The sequence below is a fragment of the Schistocerca gregaria genome, unplaced genomic scaffold, assembly GCF_023897955.1.
Source record: "Schistocerca gregaria isolate iqSchGreg1 unplaced genomic scaffold, iqSchGreg1.2 ptg000131l, whole genome shotgun sequence".
Lineage (NCBI taxonomy): Eukaryota > Metazoa > Arthropoda > Insecta > Orthoptera > Acrididae > Schistocerca > Schistocerca gregaria.
The window spans coordinates 8,954,065-8,961,976 of NW_026061717.1; the positions used below are offsets into that span (position 1 = coordinate 8,954,065).

A 7,912-nucleotide genomic window follows, 5' to 3' on the forward strand; every position below is an offset into this window, starting at 1 on the left:
TGAATACCTCCCGGGTAGCACGTCACACAGTACTCGTTTGGGTTGGGTGGTCCCATACAGAATCTCTCCATGATGCCTAATGTTTTCCTAACGTCACACTCGTCACGTACTTCACTTTTATGTCATAATCATTTCTGAGAGGTAAAGAAATTGCATGACAACATGCAGAGCTAGTGGCGTCAAAATTAACACACATACTTTATGTGACTCAAAAGCCGAACGAGTTACTTTCCGACGTTGTTTTAGATGTGCAAGTGATAGTCAAAACTCGCTGTGTCGGCACTCTGCCGACCATTTCGCTAGTTAACACCGGTCTTGTTGTGTGTGTTTCAAGCTCAAGAGCATCTCCAAGCAAAAAATGGTCAACAGCAACATTCAGACGGTTTCGTACTGCTCAATTGCTACATTAAAACGTTATGTTTCTTTTTCAGAACTGGAAAAACACAAGCGTGACAGCATTCGAACCTGTAATCTTCAGATCCGAAGTCCGACGCCTTATCCATTAGGCCACACGGTCACTGACGACCAACATTTAAAAGTATACGACTCATCTCGAAACGCTCACACCCCTGAGGATTTGTGTTTTCGTTCTACACAGCCGCTGCCCCTTGCTCTTTCCCACCCATTCGTTACATTCAACCTCTGACGTGACCGACCAAATATAGACTGAGAAACAAGACCACACACTTTGTGCATTCGGAATCGAAGGCAGGGCGTCCCTCGCCGCATTTGCTACGATTGCCATTTGCTACTTCTGCAGAAGCGGCGGCGGCGACGACGACGACGACGACGACGACGACGACGACGACGACGACGACGACGAATATCGCGAGAGGCTCAGAGATATGTGAGAAATACATCTATAAAATGTAATTCAACTGCCTCGTCCCACCTTAAGATGTACCGCTTTGGCAAATGCTTTATCTGCGCCATTCGCCTTAATCGCATCTGAGAGTAATTCTTAAAAAAACGCCTGTCGCTAATTGTTCGTCATCACAGGAACTGTTTGCTATACGGCCACGACGCGCAACTGATTTCCAAAATTCATCTTTCTCCTGTGAGAATGGAACTTACGACCCCTGGTTTATTAGACCAGTGCTCTACCACTGAGCTAAAGAGGCGCGGCCTAGCGGTACTCTTGGGTACTTCGTCCTTACGGTCGTCTGCATCATCAGACTTTAGCTGACAACACTTCATATTACCGGCTAATATTTGCACCTATGGCGACAAATTACTGCTTGGCTACACATCTGACACGTAACCGATGTGCTCTCCAAACAACAACACTTGCATTTCAGAACATGTCTTTCACACATGTCTACAAAATCACCTTCACCTTCAAATACAGTTTCCTTGCGACTGACAGAGACGTAGGCAAAGTTTAAAGTTGCTATTTCCATTAAATCTCGTTAATCAGAAAAACGGTAATTTACACCTGCAGCGGAACAAAATTCCGTTCCGCCCAGCGTCTGGCTCGAACCCACGACCCTGGGATTAAGAGTCTGACGCTCTACCGACTGAGCTAGCCGGCTACCTCGGTGAATACCTCCCGGGTAGCACGTCACACAGTACTCGTTTGGGTTGGGTGGTCCCATACAGAATCTCTCCATGATGCCTAATGTTTTCCTAACGTCACACTCGTCACGTACTTCACTTTTATGTCATAATCATTTCTGAGAGGTAAAGAAATTGCATGACAACATGCAGAGCTAGTGGCGTCAAAATTAACACACATACTTTATGTGACTCAAAAGCCGAACGAGTTACTTTCCGACGTTGTTTTAGATGTGCAAGTGATAGTCAAAACTCGCTGTGTCGGCACTCTGCCGACCATTTCGCTAGTTAACACCGGTCTTGTTGTGTGTGTTTCAAGCTCAAGAGCATCTCCAAGCAAAAAATGGTCAACAGCAACATTCAGACGGTTTCGTACTGCTCAATTGCTACATTAAAACGTTATGTTTCTTTTTCAGAACTGGAAAAACACAAGCGTGACAGCATTCGAACCTGTAATCTTCAGATCCGAAGTCCGACGCCTTATCCATTAGGCCACACGGTCACTGACGACCAACATTTAAAAGTATACGACTCATCTCGAAACGCTCACACCCCTGAGGATTTGTGTTTTCGTTCTACACAGCCGCTGCCCCTTGTTCTTTCCCACCCATTCGTTACATTCAACCTCTGACGTGACCGACCAAATATAGACTGAGAAACAAGACCACACACTTTGTGCATTCGGAATCGAAGGCAGGGCGTCCCTCGCCGCATTTGCTACGATTGCCATTTGCTACTTCTGCAGAAGCGGCGGGCGGCGGCGGCGGCGGCGGCGGCGACGAATATCGCGAGAGGCTCTGAGATATGTGATTAATACATCTATGAAATGTAATTCAGACTGCCTCGTCCCACCTTAAGATGTACCGCTTTGGCAAATGCTTTATCTGCGCCATTCGCCTTAATCGCATCTGAGAGTAATTCTTAAAAAAACGCCTGTCGCTAATTGTTCGTCATCACAGGAACTGTTTGCTATACGGCCACGACGCGCAACTGATTTCCAAAATTCATCTTTCTCCTGTGAGAATGGAACTTACGACCCCTGGTTTATTAGACCAGTGCTCTACCACTGAGCTAAAGAGGCGCGGCCTAGCGGTACTCTTGGGTACTTCGTCCTTACGGTCGTCTGCATCATCAGACTTTAGCTGACAACACTTCATATTACCGGCTAATATTTGCACCTATGGCGACAAATTACTGCTTGGCTACACATCTGACACGTAACCGATGTGCTCTCCAAACAACAACACTTGCATTTCAGAACATGTCTTTCACACATGTCTACAAAATCACCTTCACCTTCAAATACAGTTTCCTTGCGACTGACAGAGACGTAGGCAAAGTTTAAAGTTGCTATTTCCATTAAATCTCGTTAATCAGAAAAACGGTAATTTACATCTGAAGCGGAACAAAATTCCGTTCCGCCCAGCGTCTGGCTCGAACCCACGACCCTGGGATTAAGAGTCTGACGCTCTACCGACTGAGCTAGCCGGCTACCTCGGTGAATACCTCCCGGGTAGCACGTCACACAGTACTCGTTTGGGTTGGGTGGTCCCATACAGAATCTCTCCATGATGCCTAATGTTTTCCTAACGTCACACTCGTCACGTACTTCACTTTTATGTCATAATCATTTCTGAGAGGTAAAGAAATTGCATGACAACATGCAGAGCTAGTGGCGTCAAAATTAACACACATACTTTATGTGACTCAAAAGCCGAACGAGTTACTTTCCGACGTTGTTTTAGATGTGCAAGTGATAGTCAAAACTCGCTGTGTCGGCACTCTGCCGACCATTTCGCTAGTTAACACCGGTCTTCTTGTGTGTGTTTCAAGCTCAAGAGCATCTCCAAGCAAAAAATGGTCAACAGCAACATTCAGACGGTTTCGTACTGCTCAATTGCTACATTAAAACGTTATGTTTCTTTTTCAGAACTGGAAAAACACAAGCGTGACAGCATTCGAACCTGTAATCTTCAGATCCGAAGTCCGACGCCTTATCCATTAGGGCACACGGTCACTGACGACCAACATTTAAAAGTATACGACTCATCTCGAAACGCTCACACCCCTGAGGATTTGTGTTTTCGTTCTACACAGCCGCTGCCCCTTGCTCTTTCCCACCCATTCGTTACATTCAACCTCTGACGTGACCGACCAAATATAGACTGAGAAACAAGACCACACACTTTGTGCATTCGGAATCGAAGGCAGGGCGTCCCTCGCCGCATTTGCTACGATTGCCATTTGCTACTTCTGCAGAAGCGGCGACGGCGGCGGCGGCGGCGACGACGACGACGACGACGACGACGACGAATATCGCGAGAGGCTCTGAGATATGTGAGAAATACATCTATGAAATGTAATTCAGACTGCCCCGTCCCACCTTACGATGTACCGCTTTGGCAAATGCTTTATCTGCGCCATTCGCCTTAATCGCATCTGAGAGTAATTCTTAAAAAACGCCTGTCGCTAATTGTTCGTCATCACAGGAACTGTTTGCTATACGGCCACGACGCGCAACTGATTTCCAAAATTCATCTTTCTCCTGTAAGTATGGAACTTACGACCCCTGGTTTCTTAGACCAGTGCTCTACCACTGAGCTAAAGAGGCGCGGCCTAGCGGTACTCTTGGTTACTTCGTCCTTACGGTCGTCTGCATCATCAGACTTTAGCTGACAACACTTCATATTACCGGCTAATATTTGCAGCTATGGCGACAAATTAATGCTTGGCTACACATCTGACACGTAACCGATGTGCTCTCCAAACAACAACACTTGCATTTCAGAACATGTCTTTCACACATGTCTACAAAATCACCTTCTCCTTCAAATACTGTTTCCTTGCGACTGACAGAGACGTAGGCAAAGTTTAAACTTGCTATTTCCATTAAATCTCGTTAATCAGAACAACGGTAATTTACACCTGCAGCGGAACAAAATTCCGTTCCGCCCAGCGTCTGGCTCGAACCCACGACCCTGGGATTAAGAGTCTGACGCTCTACCGACTGAGCTAGCCGGCTACCTCGGTGAATACCTCCCGGGTAGCACGTCACACAGTACTCGTTTGGGTTGGGTGGTCCCATACAGAATCTCTCCATGATGCCTAATGTTTTCCTATCGTCACACTCGTCACGTACTTCACTTTTATGGCATAATCATTTCTGAGAGGTAAAGAAATTGCATGACAATATGCAGAGCTAGTGGCGTCAAAATTAACACACATACTTTATGTGACTCAAAAGCCGAACGAGTTACTTTCCGACGTTGTTTTAGATGTGCAAGTGATAGTCAAAACTCGCTGTGTCGGCACTCTGCCGACCATTTCGCTAGTTAACACCGGTCTTGTTGTGTGTGTTTCAAGCTCAAGAGCATCTCCAAGCAAAAAATGGTCAACTGCAACATTCAGACGGTTTCGTACTGCTCAATTGCTACATTAAAACGTTATGTTTCTTTTTCAGAACTGGAAAAACACAAGCGTGACAGCATTCGAACCTGTAATCTTCAGATCCGAAGTCCGACGCCTTATCCATTAGGCCACACGGTCACTGACGACCAACATTTAAAAGTATACGACTCATCTCGAAACGCTCACACCCCTGAGGATTTGTGTTTTCGTTCTACACAGCCGCTGCCCCTTGCTCTTTCCCACCCATTCGTTACATTCAACCTCTGACGTGACCGACCAAATATAGACTGAGAAACAAGACCACACACTTTGTGCATTCGGAATCGAAGGCAGGGCGTCCCTCGCCGCATTTGCTACGATTGCCATTTGCTACTTCTGCAGAAGCGGCGGCGGCGGCGGCGGCGGCGGCGGCGGCGGCGACGACGACGACGAGAAATACATCTATGAAATGTAATTCAGACTGCCCCGTCCCACCTTAAGATGTACCGCTTTGGCAAATGCTTTATCTGCGCCATTCGCCTTAATCGCATCTGAGAGTAATTCTTAAAAAACGCCTGTCGCTAATTGTTCGTCATCACAGGAACTGTTTGCTATACGGCCACGACGCGCAACTGATTTCCAAAATTCATCTTTCTCCTGTGAGTATGGAACTAACGACCCCTGGTTTCTTAGACCAGTGCTCTACCACTGAGCTAAAGAGGCGCGGCCTAGCGGTACTCTTGGGTACTTCGTCCTTACGGTCGTCTGCATCATCAGACTTTAGCTGACAACACTTCATATTACCGGCTAATATTTGCAGCTATGGCGACAAATTAATGCTTGGCTACACATCTGACACGTAACCGATGTGCTCTCCAAACAACAACACTTGCATTTCAGAACATGTCTTTCACACATGTCTACAAAATCACCTTCACCTTCAAATACAGTTTCCTTGCGACTGACAGAGACGTAGGCAAAGTTTAAAGTTGCTATTTCCATTAAATCTCGTTAATCAGAAAAACGGTAATTTACACCTGCAGCGGAACAAAATTCCGTTCCGCCCAGCGTCTAGCTCGAACCCACGACCCTGGGATTAAGAGTCTGACGCTCTACCTACTTTTTTTTTTTTTTTGGGCCTCCCATCACCCCTTTTAGCCCATCCTTGCGCTCTCCATAATTCGCCTTCATCGGCGTCGGCTTCTCACGCCATGTACATTACCATAAACTGATGAGACGAAGTTAATCCCTTTACGGTGGAGAAACTAATGTACCCCTTCTTTGGGCTTATTGATAATGTGAAAAAAGAATGAAGTCTTCAGTAGGTAGAAACAGAAGTTATGTTCAGTTTGTTTCCTTCTTCATCGCTGTTTTTGTTGTCACACTTAAAGCAAATAGTCTTCCTTGACAAAGAAACGTCAGAGGGCATTTCGAAACGGCCTCTTCTGTCTGAAAATGCTTAAAAAACAAACCATATTCGGTGAGAAGCTACTATTTATAATGGCTTCTTGAAAAATAAATTAATAAACGTTGAACTCAAAGAACGGCAATTCCGGTAAAAATTAAAATAATTTTTTTTTTTTTTTCACGATTGTTAAGTAAGTTAGTAGTGGTGAACACTCTCTTACGTTTGTCTTCTGTGTCCGCAGATATTTCTTGTTAATTCTTTTACATCAAGGTCTTGATTAAAAAATTTGCGTATGTTTCTTTATATTTACTAGTCTTCAGTAACATGTGATGCTCAGTTAGCAGAGAGATCCAAAAATCCTCTTGGCTTTTCTCTTCCTTCGTGAAGAGGTAATGGACCGTTGCCGCTTTCAGCCAATTGACTGCGTTGCGTTTCGTGTTAGGAAAGGGTACATCATCCGGTGTCAAAAAGTCCGCAGGCGTTATAGCGTTAGGTGACGTTCGAAGGATGAGTGCCAGCTTTCGTCAGACATTCAGCCAGATATCTTTAACCTTGTCGCACACGAAACGATGTTCTTCGTTATCAATTAAACTACACGTTGCACACAAAGGCGAATCCGCTAAGTGGATCGAATGAAGTTTCGAGTTTGTTGCAACTTTCCTATTTACAACAAAGTACCATGTTGCTTTCAGATGAGTAGCTAAGTTACGGTTATGAATATTTGCCCATATCACTTTCCAGTTAGAACATGGATAGTTTTGTTCTATTTTGTTGTTCTTCTTTTCTCCCATCAATTTGCCATATATTTCTTTTACGTTTGTCATGTCTTTTTCCGGAATTCTTGAACGTAGGTAGCTATATTCTATTAAAAACCATCGTAAATGGTAAAGTCCGCTCGGTATGTGCTGCACATTAATGGGTGGAGAGAGGTCATCTGGAGCTATTTCAGATAGCAAGTGCGCGGCGATACAGCTGCCGGATTGTCTCCATTGTTGTAATGTATTGGAGATGTACAGAGCCTGCGACTTTTTAGTAACATTCGTTAAGTTTAAGCCGCCATTATTAGTGGCGAGCGTCAGAGTGTCATACTGGATTTTAAATATGTGGCCACGGCTCACAAAATAGCCTATTGCTGACATAATTTGTTTGGCGATGCCGGCGGGTATTGGCAGTATCTGGGCGACATAACTGACTTTGGAAGTAATAGAGACGTTCGCTAAAGACACTCTCTGAATTTCATTTAATTGTCGAATACTATGTGTCCGTACACTAGCTCGTATGGTAGTTAGTACTTGTCTATAGTTGGCCGCAATAGTTTGACGTATATTTTTTCGGAAATCAATGCCGAGACACTTCAAGGCTGTTAGCTCACGTAACTGACCGTGTGTGCGCATGCCAATGCCACATCCGATATTGAATATGCCGGACTTGGTTTTGTTTAACCTCGCGGCTGACGCTCGTTCGTATTTTTCTATTATGTGCATTGCCGTCTCGACTTCCGCTACATTCATAACGAGAAACCCAACATCGTCCGCATAAGCTTTACATATTATTTTGTTTCCT

General features: G+C 45.0%; 1 non-coding gene across 1 annotated transcript; it reads right to left on the reverse strand.

The window, feature by feature from the left end:
• Positions 1-4,093: 4,093 nt before the first annotated feature.
• On the reverse strand, positions 4,094-4,165 carry Trnal-aag (transfer RNA leucine (anticodon AAG)). The gene has a single exon. It is a non-coding gene; the product is annotated as a tRNA-Leu (tRNA).
• Positions 4,166-7,912: the final 3,747 nt, after the last annotated feature.